This window comes from Eumetopias jubatus, unplaced genomic scaffold (assembly GCF_037043125.1).
Source record: "Eumetopias jubatus isolate StellerSeaLion01/CBP00866 unplaced genomic scaffold, mEumJub1_p1.0 scaffold_5, whole genome shotgun sequence".
NCBI lineage: Eukaryota > Metazoa > Chordata > Mammalia > Carnivora > Otariidae > Eumetopias > Eumetopias jubatus.
The window spans coordinates 133,583,507-133,600,874 of NW_028274811.1; the positions used below are offsets into that span (position 1 = coordinate 133,583,507).

The following is a 17,368-nucleotide window of genomic DNA, read 5'->3' on the forward strand; positions in this document are numbered from 1 at the left end:
ATTCAGAAGGATCTCAGAGGAGAATAATTGGACCTAGACTACAGCCTGTTCTGGTCCCACCTAACACACTTTAAAAGCAAATCTCAAAAGAATCAGTTTCCAGGTAACTTAACTACACTTCTAAATGAAGTTCAATAGCACTTAAAGGAGTACAAAAAAAAAAAAAAAAATCCCCTGCAACTAACAAGGTGCAAAGCTCATAGTATCTGCCATCTAATCAAAACTTTTTTTTAAAAGGTTTTATTTATTTATTTATTTGAGAGAGTGAGAATGAGAGAGAGAGCACATGAGGGGGGGGAGGGTCAGAGGGAGAAGCAGACTCCCCGCTGAGCAGGGAGCCCGATGCGGGACTCGATCCCGGGACTCCAGGATCATGACCTGAGCCGAAGGCAGTCGCTTAACCAACTGAGCCACCCAGGCGCCCTCATCTAATCAAAACTTAACGGACATGTAAAAAGAGCAGAAAAATATAACCCATATAAGGAAAAAAAAAAAAAGCAAATGAATTGAAACAGACCAAGACTGAAACTGATGTTAACATTTTTATAACTTGCTTCATATGTTCAAAATGTCAGATAAAATATTGAACATGTTTAGTATAGGTATGGAATATATAAAAAAAAATCAAATTGGTAGAGATGTAATGGATGTAGTTGGAGTACATGGACGATTGAAATAACAAAAGGAGAAGACAGAGAGAGAAACAAAATAAATATTTAAAAACATAATAACCAAAAAAAGTCTAAATTTGATCAAAACTGTAGACTCACAAATCCAAGACTTTCAAAGAAACCCAACCACAAGACACGTGAAGATAGGGGCGCCTGGGTGGCTTGGTCGGTTAAGCGTCTGCCTTCAGCTCAGGTCATGATCCCAGGGTCCTGGGACTTAGCCCCACGTCAGGTTCCCTGCTCTATGGGGAGCCTGCTTCTCCCTCTCCTTTTGCCTCTTCCCCTGCTTGTGCTGTCTCTCGCTATCTCTGTCACTATCTGTCTCTCTCTACCAAATAAATAAATAAAATCTTTAAAAAAAAAAAAGGAAACATGAAGATAACCACACAAAGGATCATCGTGGAGCTGCCACACCAATCCCTGAACCACCAACCTCTGTATATTTTATGTATGTTTTTTACTAATAAATCCTATTAGGCATCATTAATCAACACTTTCCCAATCATGACCCTTATATTTCTCTAACTATTATCCTGTTTGACAGAAAGTTTATATGGGAGATTTCTTTTTCTTAATCTAGTTTGAAAGATTTTTCAATTGTTTTATGACCAGGAACCTGTATTTTTGCCTACTATTCGTAGTTTCATGTTTCAGCCGCACTATTTTATTTTTCTGTTATGTATTAGATCCATCTTATGCCTTGTTTTGGATCTTCGACCTCATTGATTTTGACTTTTTTTCCATTAGATAACCTGTTCATTTCAGGTCCATCTGCGTCCTCTAAGACATTCCCCTCTCCAACTATGCCAATCACTTGCAGAATCTGATGAAATACTGCAATACAAGGACTGGGATCTGGCTTCTTGGCAGCTGTGAAGGGAAAAGTGATGTAACCCCAAATTTCAGGAGTAACAATTCCCTGATGAGCAACTGTCAACCAATGGGGGTGGGGGACAAAAAAGGGAACTTCAAAAACATGTCTTCTCCATCATGCTGTCTAAAGGAAGACTTGTTTCTCTACGCCTGTCCAGTGATGTTCTGCTGGGCTGAGGAGACATGCTATGTCTCTAAGTGAAGCAGTGGTCACCTGGAATACATCACTTGTTATGTTCTCCAATCCATTCAAGACTGACTTCCTTTTTTCTTCACTTTCCCTGCTTAGATTTTACACCTCCCAAAAAAGCATCGCTCCTTGAGCTTTGCTTCAGGCCAAACACAATGTTGCTCGAAGTTTATTCTAAAGTTTTAGTGTGGGGGTGTGTGTGTGTGTCTTTAATCTCTGATTATTTGAGATCTATAACCTATTTTACACCTTTTACTTCTTTACATTTTGTATGTATTGAAATATGTTGTATTAAAATGCAATATTCTCAAGGTATAGAGATAATAGTCATTTCAATTTTTTTTAAAAAATAAGAAAAGAGGAGAAAATACAACTCAGAGTTAAATACGATTAAATTTTTAGCATATTTCCTTCCAGTCATTTTTCTGTATGTGTGTAAGTGTGTGTTAAATGGAGATGTATTTCCTGATAAAATTTCTATTATTCAATGTAGAGCTTATTTTTCTATTTAACAATATACGGTAATTGTTATTACATACTATTAAATATGCCTTCAATACATGATTAAAATTTTATTTCATAAAGTGGAAATGTCCTTAATTATGCATAAGGTGAATATCAGACTTTGTATGTGTGTGTGCACGAATCAGTTCTGGACAAAAATATCATACTGTTTTTCATACTTCTCATTAGGATAATTTATCTAAAATTGGTTCACTTGGTCAACGATTAAATGTTATGTCTATTCTTCAAACTCTTAATACATGTAAAGTACATTTAAAAGAATATTTTCAGTTTATAGGTAATATTCTATCTTATACATATAAGGAATGAGTATATTTTAGATTTAGTATATATTTTATATTTTCATGATTATTTATACTTCATGTACTGTGGCCTATTTGTACTGATTTAAATCTTTACTTTCTATTTGCTGGTTACCAATAGTCTCAGCCTTATGTGTTTCTATAAATTATGCATAAATTAAGGACAATAAACTATAAGAGGAATATATTCTAATAATAATATTTGAGTTTGAGACAACGCTGTAGCTCTGTAAAGATTTTACATAAAGCTCACAAATTCTTACAATAACCTTATAATACGTATAAATACCAGGGAAATTAGGCATCAAACAGTAAATAAATATGAAAAGTCAGCATTAGAATATTCTGATTCATTGGTCAAGTCTACATATTAAATATTCTCAGAGTCTTTTTCTTTCAAAGATGAGTTATAAATGTAATTACCTTTAAATATGAAAATATGCAAAAGTAATTTGGTTGGAAGCACAGAGATTCAACAGTTTGCTATCTCATGGTTTATCAGAAACCTTGCCTTTATATCTGAATATTGCTATTTCTGTCAATAGTGATAATGTTATTTATTATACTCCTTATTATGGTGAGTAATAACAGATGTAGTCTCATTTATATTTTCACTGTTAAAACAACTACAGTAATTTTGCTGTGGAAAATATACTCCATCATGCTGGCAAGGAAAAAATAATCAAGATCACACACATTTTTGGCCTCTTAATTCACATATTAGTGTGGGATAGCCAGTGAAAAGCATATATCTTTGGAGGAGCTTGTGGCTCAATTTTGACATTTTAAAATGACATTTTAATATATTCAAAGGAAAACACCTGGGCAAGCTGTTAGAGTCAGGCTAGCTCAGTCCACAATAGTCAAGTGTAGGATTTTTTTTTTTCATTTATGCAAAGTACCAAAACAAGAAAAAAAATATCATGCTATAAATCAGGAATGTGTTTATTCTTGTTGGGGTGGTGAAGGAGTGGCAGTGACAGTCAGAGGTGAAAAGAGGGGTTCTTAAGTACCGGTAAAATTTTATATTCCAATCTGTGTGCTCTTACAGGTGTGCTCAGTTTGTAAAAATTCATCATCTATGTACTGATAAATACTTTCCTCTATGTATATTTATATTTCAATAAAAAGTTAAAATTAAAAAAAAAGATGACACAATGAGCCCCAGGGCATTTTTCAGTACTTGCAGTGTTTGTATCAATAGCCTATGCTCTTACAACCTGTCATAACATGCTCATAATGAAAGTTTCTCAAAATGGAGATCAGGAGGGCTTTGGTAATATTTGCAAATTTGAATGTTTCCTTTCAAGAATGAAATTCTTGCTGCTCTCCACTATAACTATGTTTATATGCAGTACTACTAAGGTTTGGTCCATGCTGGAACACCTCTTATTATCTCTATCACAAGGTTAAGATATTGTTCTATATTTCTCTCTGTGCCTTGTTAAATAGTATCATGGTGAAACTTCCAATAATCTTCCACATCAGCAGTACTTCTACGATGAAGAATATGGTTTTGAATCACAGTGTATATAACACAAAGATATTTGTGGTTTACAATGTCTGGGTAGTTTTTGTTTATTTGTTTTACCTATTTTTAAACAAATAGTTGGAAAAATAGTCCAAGTAAATCTGTATATCTTTCATCTAGATCCACCAAAGGTTGATATTTTGTTATACATGTTCTATCATCCATCTATTTATTATCTATTATCTATCTATCTATCTATCTATCATCTATCTATCATCTATTTATCATCTATCTCATCCATCCATTTCTCTCTAAATAAATGGAAAAATATTATTATTATTCCACTTGAAAATATTTCCATGAATTTAACATAGGATCTTTCCCAGATCCAAAGTCATTCTTTTTCAAAAGCACAGAAAATTTAACAGTCATCTAACACAGACACAGTGGTATTTTATAATTTACGATCCATACTCAAATTTTGCTACTTATCTTAATAATATGCTTTAGAGCATTTTCTCCCAATCTAGCATACGATCTAGGATTACTCATTTTGTATTTAGTTGTTAGGTCTATTTAGTATTTAAGTTGGAAAAGTTCTTAACACTTTTATTTTTCTCTCATGAAATAGACATTTGTGAAAAGTACAAAACAATTTGCTTGGTAGAATGCTTATTATTTCAGATTATCTGATTGTTTTCTCATAATTGGATGTCGATTTTCCTTTTTTGGAATGATACTGAATAAGTGATACAAAATCCTATCCTGCTTATATATTTTGAGGAAGTACTGGATATCAAATTGTCTCATTATATTTATATAGTATTTGGTCATTTGGCTAAGGTAGCATCCATCAGATCTCTCTTTTCTAAGATTATATTTTACTTGTAATTAATTAATTGTCTGTGACTGGTTATTTTTCAAAACATAAAAATACAAGGGATTTGAAGTGAACTAAAATACTGGATGTGGATTTCATCCTCTTTGATTATTTTTATTGTGGTGAAAAGCATATAAAATGAAATTTACCTTCTTAACAAAATTTTAAGTGTACAGTATGCTATTGTTACCTATATACACATTGATGTATAGCAGACCTCTAAAATATGTCTATCTTGCATGAATAAAGCTCTATACCCATTCAAAAGAACTCCCCATTTTCCGTTTCCCCCAATCCCTGGAAAACACAATTCTACTTTCTAATTTATGAGTTTGAATACTTTAGATGGCTCATATAATTGGCATCTTACAACATTTGTCCCTCTCTGACTGGCTTATTTCACTTAGCATAATGTTCAAGTTTCATCCACGCTGTAGTGTGGGATGAGATTTCCTTTTTAAAGGCTGAATAGTATTCCATAGTATATATATATGGAATTCATATATATATATATATAATTTCCTTTTTCATCTGTTAATGGAAATTTCAATTGTTTCTACCTTTGATTATTGTGAATAATGATGCAATGAACATGGGAATGTGCCTATCGCTTTGAGAGCCTGTTTTAAATTTTTTGGATAAGTGCCCAGAAGTGGGATTGCAGAATATATGATAGTTATATTTTTAATTTATGAAGAATCTCCATCCAGTTTTCCATAGCACATGTATCATTTTACCTTCCTACTAACAATGAACAGGAGTTTCAATATCTCCACACTTGTTATTTTAATTCCTCACTCTGTCTTTCTCTTTCTTTTTGATAATGGTCATCTTCTAGGTGTGAGATAATAGTCCAATATCCTTTGATTTGCATTTCCTTGGTGACTAGTTATGTTGACCATATATCTCTTTCATATACCTCTTGGTTAATTGTATGTCTTCTTTGAAGAAATGTCTATTCAAGTCCATTGTCCATTTTTTAGTTCGGTTATTTGTTTTTTTGTTGTTTTTTTTAGGGTTTTGTTCTGTCTTGCTATTGAGTTGCAAGAGTTCCTTATTTATTTTGGAAATTAACCCTTATCAGATATGTGGTTGGCAAATATTTGTTTCACATTTCATAGGTTAGCTTTCACTTTGTTGATTCTTTCCTTTGCTGTGCAGTAATGTTTTAGTTTGATGTAGTCCCACTTGTTTATTTTTATATTTCTCGCCTGTGCTTTTGGTATCATATCCATGAAATCATTGCTAAGAGCAATGTTATGAACTATGTTTTTTTCTAGGAGTTTCAGTCTTTAGAGTCTTACATTTAAATGTTTACTCTATTTTGGGTTAATTTTAAGTATGGTATAATATAAAGGTCTGATTTCATTGTTTTCTTGTGGATATCCAGTTTTCCTAAAACCATTTGTTTAAGAAACTATCCTTTCCCCATGGTGTAGAACTGGCATCCTTGTGGGAGATATATATATATATATACATATACATATACATATATACTTATTTCTGGGCTCTCTGTTCTGGTGTATTTGTTTGTATGTTTGTATGTATGTATGCCACTACCATATTGTTTTGGTTACTGTAGTTTTGTTTAATGTTTTGAAATCAGGAAGTATAACTCCAGCTTTGTTCTTCATCATTGACATTGTTTTGGCTATTTGGTATCTTCTGTGGCTCATATAAATTTTAGGATTGTTATTTCTATTTCCAGAAAAAATGTCATTGGTATTTTGATAGAGATTTTATAGGGATAGCCCCCAGTAGATCTCATACTGTAATCTCTGAGAGAGTGGATATGTTTGCTTATATGGTAAAGATTTGCTGATGTAATGATGATCACTAATCAAGGACCTTAAAATAGGTAAACTGTCCTGGTGGGCCCTTCATAATCACATGAGCTCTTAATAGTAGAAACAGAAAAGGGAGCAAGAAAGATGAAGCAGAAGAGAATTTCAGAGATATATAAATTATGAGGGAGCCATGTAACTGGGAATGTGGACAGCTTCTAGGAACTGACAACTGACAGTGAAAAAGGAAATAAGAACGCAACTGACAACTAGAAAGGAATTAGAGACCTCTGTCCTAAAGCAACAGAATGGGATTCTTCCTGAAATGAGTAAGACTAGAGGTGGACTCTGTCCAAGAATCTCCAGGTTAGAGCCCAGGCTGACAAGCACTGCGATTTTTCCTTGTAAGATTCTAAGTTGCACAGAGTCACCTAGACTTCTGACCTACCTAACTGTGATATAATAAATGGGTGTTATTTTAAGCCACTACATTTGTGGTAATTTATTTTGCAGGAATAGAAAACAAAAACAGATTGTATGTATGTATGTATATATGTATGTATGTATGTATGTGTGTATATTGGCTTAGAAATAAAATTTCCGCCTCTGTATTAGTGATTTAAGTTACCTTGGGCGCTATTATATTCTTTAGTCACAAAATTATTTTGTCATAAATTCTGCCTGAGGGAGTTATATATGTACTAAACCCAGAAAATATTTTGGTTTTATTAAAGGTGTTCTACTTTCCCTAATTAATTATTGGTACAGACTACCAATCCTAACTTCTAATGCTTTCATATTTGGAGTAAAATATAAAAGAACTGACATTTTTAGTGATCCTTATCTTCATCTGAATGTGGTTGTGTTTTCCTCAGCTCTATTGGATTTTATTGTCAAAATCTTTATTCTTTCAATGCCACCTAAATGATCTTACTATTTGTATATGCTGGAAGCACACCACCAGCTTTCCTAAACTACAGCATTTAAACAATTTTAATTTGACTTACTTCTTTCTAAAATAATATTTATTCCATAATTTAAAATCTTGACCACCATAAAGATAATCATTCATGTTTAATCAGTCATTTAGAACTCAGTCATATGTATGTATTTTTTTTTCAGTTTCCTGAACTGTAACTGTAACTGTTTACAGAGAAAAATGTGTTTCCCAGAATTCAGAAAATAGAAACTAAATTAACACAGTTTCTTATGAAATATGATTGTAACATAGATATAGTCTTGTACAACTGGATAACAATAAGGGCAAACTGATTATTTTCAACCTCATTTATGAAAAATAAAACCTGTTACTTTAAAATTATGTTTACATATTTAAAAATATGAGGTTAATAATGTTCTTGTGTGACTGTGTATAAATATTTTTTTCATTTTGTGTTTTGACACTATATTAACTTTTGCTTTAGTTCTTAGAAATAATGCAATATAGTAATGATTTTTATTTCCCATTTATATGTTTTAAATATTTCCTATATATCTGTTTATATTCAAAGCAATCTTTTAGAAATTCATGTAGCATTTCCCCCCTAGAGGTTTAAATGCAAGACATTTTTATCTTTAGTGGTAAATAGATCTGACAACATGTTTAGCCACAAAGTCAACAAGATTAATAATATCTGTTAAAGGAAAATTAAAAACATTCTTTTCCATCTAAAAAGAAAAAGTAAATTACTGCCACAAATACGTTAATGCAGTTAATCCATTACATTTATAGATTCCATTATGTAAATTTATTAGATTTTTATCCAACATCATTTATTCAGAATAATACAATCTTATAAGCCATAAATCGAAGCTTGCTAATGGATTCAGATATGTTTATATTTTTTAAGCACTGAGGAATAGAAATGCAAATACTGTTGGGCCACAAGTGACTTAGATCATCCATCCATGAATGAAGACAAAAAAAACTCATCAAAGCTATAAAATGATGATCAGGATTACATGATTATCAGAACATGTTTTTGAGGGAACACTACCATCTACTAAAATCTGCATTCAATGTCAAGGAATGGGAAAAGTATGTGTCATTCATTCAGCTTAATGACTCCCAACTTTGTGTGAATGTTGGTAGTTTTGGTACAAAAGAAAACCTCTCAGGTTCTCTCCTGACAATTTATTTTTTCTCCCTATTTGTTTCTGTTTTCCAAAATTAATACTTAAGATAATTACAGAATTTCTAAAAGTGACTGAAGGTCAAAGATAAAAGAAAGGAAAACATATTATTTATTTTTGTGCTTTAATTAGATCCTACCAGCTATTATTCTCATTACAATCTCACCTATATGCTCAAAAACAAAAACAAAAACAATCTCACCTATATACTAAATAATTAGTATAGTCTCCAGATCCTGTAGCCCTTATTCTGAAAACCATTTTATTTATATTAAACCAATAGTGTTGACTTAATAGTCCTCTATGATAATTTAATAATATAATTACTGATAATACTGACAGATAGAAGTTATATATTTTTCTTTTTTTCTTTATTTATTTGACAGAGAGAGAGAGTGAGTGCACAAGCATGGGGAGAGGCAGAGGGAGAGGGAAAGGAGGCTGCCCACTGAGCAGGGAGTCCTATATTTTTCAATGAGTGTGTATTCGCATTCAAAATTTGCTCTATGTAGAACAGTATTTCTCAAATTATTTAGAAGAATACTTGCTAGAAGAAGTAACCTATAAAAGTGCCTCTATTTATAATATTTTTAAATACATAATTTTTGGTAGAGGGTTTGGAATGGGATCTAAATATACATATTCTAAAGAATATCTCAATAAAAACATAATACCACATCTATGGTTCCACTTGAATCAACACCATCATCGTAGGTCTATGGAACTCTAAACATGTTTCTGTAAACAGAAACTCATAATAAAAGTCGCATCTTTCTTTTGAAGTTGATTATCTTACATAATGAAAGTCCATGTTATATTACAACTATGGGGAAATTTTCAGTGTGCCCTGGGAGGACACTTAAATAAGCTCATTTTACTTTTAATTAGGTGACAAAAGAAAACAAATGGCATTATTTCATTTAAAAAAGAATTCTCTCAATGAGTGGTAGAGGTTTTAAGTATGTAAATTAGTGACAGGTCAGAAACTGAATATATGTATACATTATATGAATATATAAATAAATTGGTCTCATTTGTTAAAAATATATTAATTAATTTAACTAAATAATTATGCATAAAAATGCAAATATAGTTTAAATGAATGCTTTAACAAATAAATACCTAAAGATGCACCTATGTTAAATAAATCTTAATGAATATATGCACACTTTATTCAATATATCCTGTTCACATGTGGTCACTGCAAGTCCTTGCCCCTAATGAACAATGAAACAGCATGAAGAAAAATAAAAAAAAAAAAAAGAAAAGGGAATGTAAGAGTTGGGCTACAAAAGTTCTAAAAATTATGGAACAATGATATTCTACAGAACATAAAATTCCTACTAGGTATAACACAGATGGAAAATATTTCAAAGGTCCTGAGGTCCAACTCACAAGTAGTCTTTCTTAGAACTTACTGTTGCAGTAGTAAATTGACTAGCCCTAAGATGACTCCCTTTTGGGGAATGTAGTATCGTCTCAAACATGTACCTTCCTAAATCAATAATCTTGGATAAATTATCTACCTTAATTTCCATCAATGTATAAAAAATTGGATCAATGGTAGTATATATTTGTGTTGGTTTCAATCACCTAAGAAGATCAAGACTATATAAATGTGTGGGGATGTTAGAGAGAAATTGGAGAGAGAGTTTCATAAGATTGGAACAGCCATCTAAGCACAATTGAAGTCTGACCCAAAAAGGAGAAAAAAGAAGGTAGATTGGGTAGAAGGTTTGTAAACTGCTATGCAATGTGGCAAATTTCACAAGGCTGTTGGGGAGTCTTTAAGCCAAAAACAACCATCAGAGATATTCCCATCCCAGGAATGGGTCTCCAGCAGTATCCCAGCTGAGCTCAGTTATTGTCTGGGAGCAGCCCAAGTGAAGTGTGGACTCAGCACACATGCAGAGATGGATTTCAGAGCAGAGTAGCTGGGGTTTGGGTTGACTTTTCTCCTGGTAAGTGGGGGTCTATGAGGTACATTTTTGTGGCTACCACATTACCTCAGAGAGTTATGAATCTTATGAAGACAATTCCACAAAACACTTAAAATAGTTTTAAGACCATGCTTGGTAAATGCTTGTTATTATTTGAAAAGATAAAGTACCTGCCCTCAAGTAATGAAATAAGCTGCAGTTCACTTGTAGACACTTAGGACTTTGAAGATTAATAGTAGTCAGAATTGCTAAAGGAGAATGCTCAAGTACAAACAGGAATGCAAAGGATACATATTGCAAGAACAAGTCTCCTGCTTGACCTCATAGGTCTTTTTCCTGACCTAGCAGTAGCATCATCAGCCTCAAGATCAGACTTTCTAAGAGAGAAGACCAAGGGAAAATTGGATGTTTCAGGTTGCTCCTGACACAACATATTCACCAATTACAGAGAATAAATTGTATTAATGCAGTACAAACATAGAGCAACCAGCCTCCAGGGGCACATGAACAGAGGAGTCTTTCACAGTATTTTTGTAAACAAGTGAGCTATATAACTTTCTGACATATTTAAAAATGTAAATTAAGTTAAAATAATACATTATTTTTATAAGATTTTATACTTAGAATATGATTCAAATGCAAAGTCCTCCCTATGCACACATTTTTCTCAGGTTCTACATTGCAGTATTTAGATATTAGACAATAAAGGTACTTGACATTTCTAATGATGCATTTATATTCAAGGATAGCATTTTATATCTGTTCCATGATACTTCAGTTACAAAAGATACACTATATTCAAATTTAGATCATGCTCAAAGACTTGCATTATCAAATTTGAATGAATGTGGATGATGACAGGAGGAACACTCAGCAATGAGAAGAATATAAGAACTTAAAATTGCATGACATTATTGAGATAAGGACTATTCATCACACAGAGCACAGAAAAGTTTTGGGAGGTAAAGGTATTTATACATTTTCTTTCTGTAGTTACAGATTTCCACATGTGTAGCTGATTATATATATAAATTTTATTTTCATTTTGGCCATAATGGAGATTACCAGGAGTAGATTTCTGTTCAGGAAGCACTGTGATATCAACGAAAGGAATTGTAGTCATGAATCATTGCCAATAACTTAAACTTTCTGGGCCTCAGTTTTCATATTCATAAAGCAAGGTGGAAATAACTCTCATAATAATGCTCTTATATTAAATTTATAATATATGTAATTATTTACCATATGTCTAGGTCAGAGTAAGAAATCATAAGAAAAAAATTCTTAAACTCATTTAACGAACTATCACAGAAGGAGGCAGAATTTCCATATTGGTAGGAGCTTCTAGCTTGGTGAAAGCATCCATATCTTGGGAGGTCACACACCCCAAAGCCATGGCACAGAAGCTCCTGTGCTCTAGACCCTTCTGGAACTCACCTTATATACCTCTACATCTGCCTATCCTTCTATATCTTTTAAAATATCCTTTATAATAACAGCAAACATAAGACATCTATGAACATAAAAACTAGAAATCTGACTCAAACTGAATACATGAGTTATTCAGATAGCAAGTGAAGACAAGACTTATTTCCCAATGCTTAATTCTGAGATGGATAGAAAGAGTTTTAGTTTTATTTGGGGATGAAGTCATAACTACGGAAGAGTTTAACAAATTTTTATTTATGCAAATCATGTTTAAATTCATCTGGCTATCTCAATATACATCTGAATATCAATGTGTCTCAAGGAGGATAGAACCAAAAGTACACTGTATTTACCTAGAAGACAATAAAACTTTTGGAGTTGGCTGAATATATATGACTCTCAGTATAAGCCTAAAAATTTTAACTCTGTGGCCAAATTCTAAACAACATTTGGGTTCATCCAATTCTGAAAGTACAATTTCAGTCATGAAACTAGTGAAATCAAAGACTGTTACTTAAATCGTATATTAAATTCACTATATCTTAAATCTCATTACTACACACAACCCTATAATTTTCTAGCATTAGCATTTTACTAATTTTTAATTAGTAAGGTTATATTTTCAATTATTAACAGATGATTCCATATGTTGTTAAACAGAGAAAGTTTTGTAAATGCATACTGATTAAAATTCATGGTATTAACTTCTGATGATACAGGAATTAAACTGATCCAACTCAACTACTTTAAAGTATGTCTACCAGAGTAAAGAAAAAAGATTTTTGTATATCTGATTTTTAGATATTTTAGAATATTTTTTATACTTATATAAATTTTATTAGCAAAACTATGATTAATTATGCAAATAGCATAGCAAAATTATGATAAATTATGTTCACTTAAGAAAAAAAGTGTTCACAGAAAGGCAGGATAAATTTTAGGCTTGTTTATTTAATTGAATATTAAATCACTGGGAAAGTGTTAAGTCCTGCTCAGAAAGCCTATACTCCCCTAATAAGCTTGCATTATGCAATTGAAATTTTGGATAACTATTTCTCCGAAGTTTCCCCTTAGTTATTTCCTTTTCTCTCTTTTTTCTGTAATTCATTTTCTTATTTACACAAAAGTAATTTACTCAAACATGAAAATAAGGCTAAGGCAAAATGACAACTGATGATGAAATATTTTGAAGTGTGTTTTTTATAAGCTTACTTTCCACTCATCTGATTAAGAGATAATCTAATCAAGAGATATCTCTATATTTGACTGATGATTTCCAGCCCCATAAAGTTAGAAACTAGCTTATTGAAAAAACTATGAGTTGTGATTGTTTGTGGCCTATAAAAAGGATAAATCAAAACTTGCGATTTTGTTGCTCTGTAGAAAATTAACCTGTCATTTAGCTAACCTGACTTTCTTACTTGTACATTTCCTAATGAGTTCTTCAAATACCTATAGGTATGATTTCTTGCCTTTCTGCTGGTGCCTTATTAGTAATTCAAGAAAAACTTTGACCTGAGCCAAAATCAAAACCAAAACTAAACCAAAAGTCATTCAATATTTTGCCTTTACCCATTTCCCTTATCTCCTTTCCTTTCCTAACTTACCTTTATTTCTTCCTTCTTTTTCCTCCTCTCTTCCTTCTTTCCTTTATGGACTTTCTCGTCTTCATTTCCTTTTCTTTGCCTTCAATACTTTCTTCCTTCTATCTTTCCTTTTATTTTTTTCTAAGTTTATCCTTCTTTTGACGAAGCTGAATTCTAGATTATAACCAATTTTGTAAGTACTGACAATGTTTGTATCTCATTATAGCTTTACTACAATGCACCATGAAATTCTGCACAAATATCTTAATTTTGATAGTTCAATATACCTATATGTTCTTTTACTGCCTGTGCTATTTTTTTAAAAAGATGCATTTATTTGAGAGAGAGAGAGAAAGAGAGTGAGGGGGGAAGGGGCAAAGGGAGAGAATGTTCAAGCAGATTCCCTGCTGAGCGCGAAGCCCAAGGAGGATGAGCGGGGCTGCATCCCAGGATCCTGAGACCTGAGATCACGACCTAAGCCAAAACCAAGAGTCTGATGCTCAACCGAAGGAGCCACCCAGGTTCCCCTGTTGTCTATGCTATTGATTTCATATCCTAGAAATGATTACCGATGTCATAAAGCTTTTTTTCTTTACGTTCTCTTCAAGAGTTTTGTTTAGAGTTCTTGCACGACTTTTGGCTAATTTTTATATATCGTGTAAAGTAAGGATCCAGATTCATTCTTTTGCATGAGTATTCCAATTTTTCCAGGACTATTTGTTGAAAAGACTGACATTTCCCCATTGAATGGCCCTGGCATGCTATATTATTTTGAGTCACTGAAGTGTCAAATATGGTTTGAAGTTACCTTAGTAAATAATGTCTTATAGGTCGTAATGATTTATAACCCCAAACTGTAAATATTTATGGTATTATAAGATAGCACTTCTAGGTGCTGAAATATGTAATTTATTGTGAGGCTTTGGGTTTGATCATTTAACCAATTTCATTTTCCATTTATTTTTCTGAGATAAGTGAAAGTATTGATCATAAACCTCCAGCCTATAGGCCACACAAAACCAGATTTATATGGATAGTGAAATAAGAGAAAAGATATCATACTGAAATTTATAGTCATTTTTAACTGACACAGACTTAAAAGTGTTTAGTAGTATAAATGGAGAAAGTGCACAACATAGCAGTGTCAATTTATGAAAGGTTACACTTGTTTGTGTCAAGTGTCTGAGTCTCCCTCTTATATTTTTGGTTTGCCTGACTTTAAGAACCAGCATATTTTAGAGGTCCCCACTTCTAAGACCTTGTTCTGATAGAAGGAGTTTCCAACAGACTGGAAGAAATTGCAGGTAACTGACATTTACACAGTAAATTATTTCAACTATTGCTGTTTCTGTAATCACACACTACATGTCTGCCACTTCTAATAACAGCTTGGTGTCTGGCAGACATTCCTCTTTATCTCTGAATTTCACTGCTTATGTGATCCTTCATGAATAACTTAGTTTAGTCATTATGTACATTTTTAGATTCATGTTCACTCTAATTTCACTGCTCCCACGTACCTCTGTTCAAGACTAACTGGCACTGATGCTTGGTCTGATCTGACCTATGTTTTCCTTCTGCTTCGGGTAGAGTTTCCACAGACCAGGTACCTGCCACATTTATTTGTAGAAATTGCTCCTTGGTTCAAAAACAAAAACAGAAAAGCTCTCTCTTCTGTCTTTTGCACAGTTGTATTGAACATGACTTTGTGTTTCTATTTCTGAGTCAGCCTCAGAATCACCTTCTGTGTCTCTAGTAGACATTTTTTCTCTCTGAATTCTCTCTCTCTCCTATGTTAAATCAATAAAAGGGGTGCATTTTATTAACCTGTTTACTTTTAAAGGGTGTTTAATATTCCCAATTCTTAATTTAGAGTTGAAATAAAAAGAATATATGTGTATTTACAAAATAGTGATTCAACACTTCCATACAATACCGGTGCTGCAACTTTAACCTCTATCACCCTCTAAACTATGAATTGCAATATTCCTTTTATCCTTACTCTATAAAAACTTGCCACCAATGCTCTAATCAAATTGAATAATTTTTTTTCTTAAAACTAATGACTGCATCCTCATGCAGAATCTCTAATACATGCATCTTTCTTATTGAATAATTTAAATATCAGTTTGTGTTTTTTAAGCATTCTGTTAGACACACATTCATTCCTTCTAGATAAATCCACCTAAAAATTTTATATGTCAATTTGTGTTCACCGTATTTCTTCTAGTCTAGCCCACTTCTTAAAGTTAATGGAGTAGGAATATAAAGTTAGTAACAGGTATTTTTTTGGGAATTATTAAAGCTCAAAAGTCATAACTTTTGAGTAAAAATTAAAGAACTTGTCAGTATTTTAGTCTGCTTGTTAATTTATACTCAGTTAAGTTTCAAAGCATTTGAAAGTTGTTTATGCTTCATATGTTACTTGGTATTTTGGTTATAAACTATACATCCAAAGTTAAGAAACCAACATGCATCTATTCTTTCTGTATTACATATATTAGCTTTGTTTTGTTTTTTTAGATTTTATTTATTATTTGAGAGAGAGAGAGTACATGAGAGGGGGCAAGTTCAGAGGGAGATGCAGACTCCCCACTGAGCAGGGAGCCCGATGTAGGACTCAATCCCGGGACTCCAGGATCATGACCTGAGCCGAAGGCAGTCACTTAACCAACTGAGCCACCCAGGCACCCCCATACATTAGTTATTTTGAACTGGTATTTATTAAATAGTTTCAGCTAAAAGGAAAAAAAATTTGAATTGATTGATTATATTAGAAAGCTTTAACCTCTTTTCTAGCTTTATGTATCATCAATAAACTTGTAGTTTGAAGAGAGAAAATATTTATTGGTAAATAGTTTTATCATTCTACCACTATTACGTGAGTGTCATATTATTTTTCTTTCTGAAATATGATGTATCCAACTACATAATGAACGGGGAAAATTCCAATTCCAATTCCAATTCCATAAGAAGCAAATAATTCTAAAGTATCTATTTTTAAGTTAATGATAGTTAAGTCCAATATTGTTAATGATTACAAGGAATAAAAGCTATTATAATGCTACATAAACATATCCTTCAAAAGAACATTAGGGTTTACCCAGAAGGCTTCCATTTTACTGTGGTGTACTGCTATCCCATGAACAGATAGGAAGTATATAAAAGATAAGGCAGCTGGGAATGTTATACTCAGACAGTCAATCCAAAAGCTTTGAGATTCAAATTAAACCGGAATTCAGTTATTGATAGCAAAAGAAATCTTTTGCTTGGGAAACTCCATTTAACATTTAAGAAAAGAAATAGAAAAGTTAACTGATTTCCATAGTAACAATTCTAAGACTATTCTCTAAAAATGAAGAAAAGACCTTTTTAATTATAAAATTGATAGACATCATTTATCAGAAGGGAACTTAAAAATCTACTTTATTTGAATTTCTACATATATTATTATAGAAACCAAGTATTTTACAGCAAATACTTTATATAAATATTTAATATTATATCAAAATTCACTTTTTTAATAGTTTTTTTAATGTAAGATATTATAGACTACAAGTTATTTGAAGAGAGTCAAAATTACAT

At 32.2% G+C, this 17,368-nt stretch overlaps 1 pseudogene; it reads right to left on the reverse strand.

Annotated features, from left to right (window-relative positions):
* Positions 1-1,353: 1,353 nt before the first annotated feature.
* The window catches only part of LOC114204737 (small COPII coat GTPase SAR1A pseudogene), a 176,069-nt pseudogene continuing 160,054 nt past the window's right edge, over positions 1,354-17,368 (reverse strand).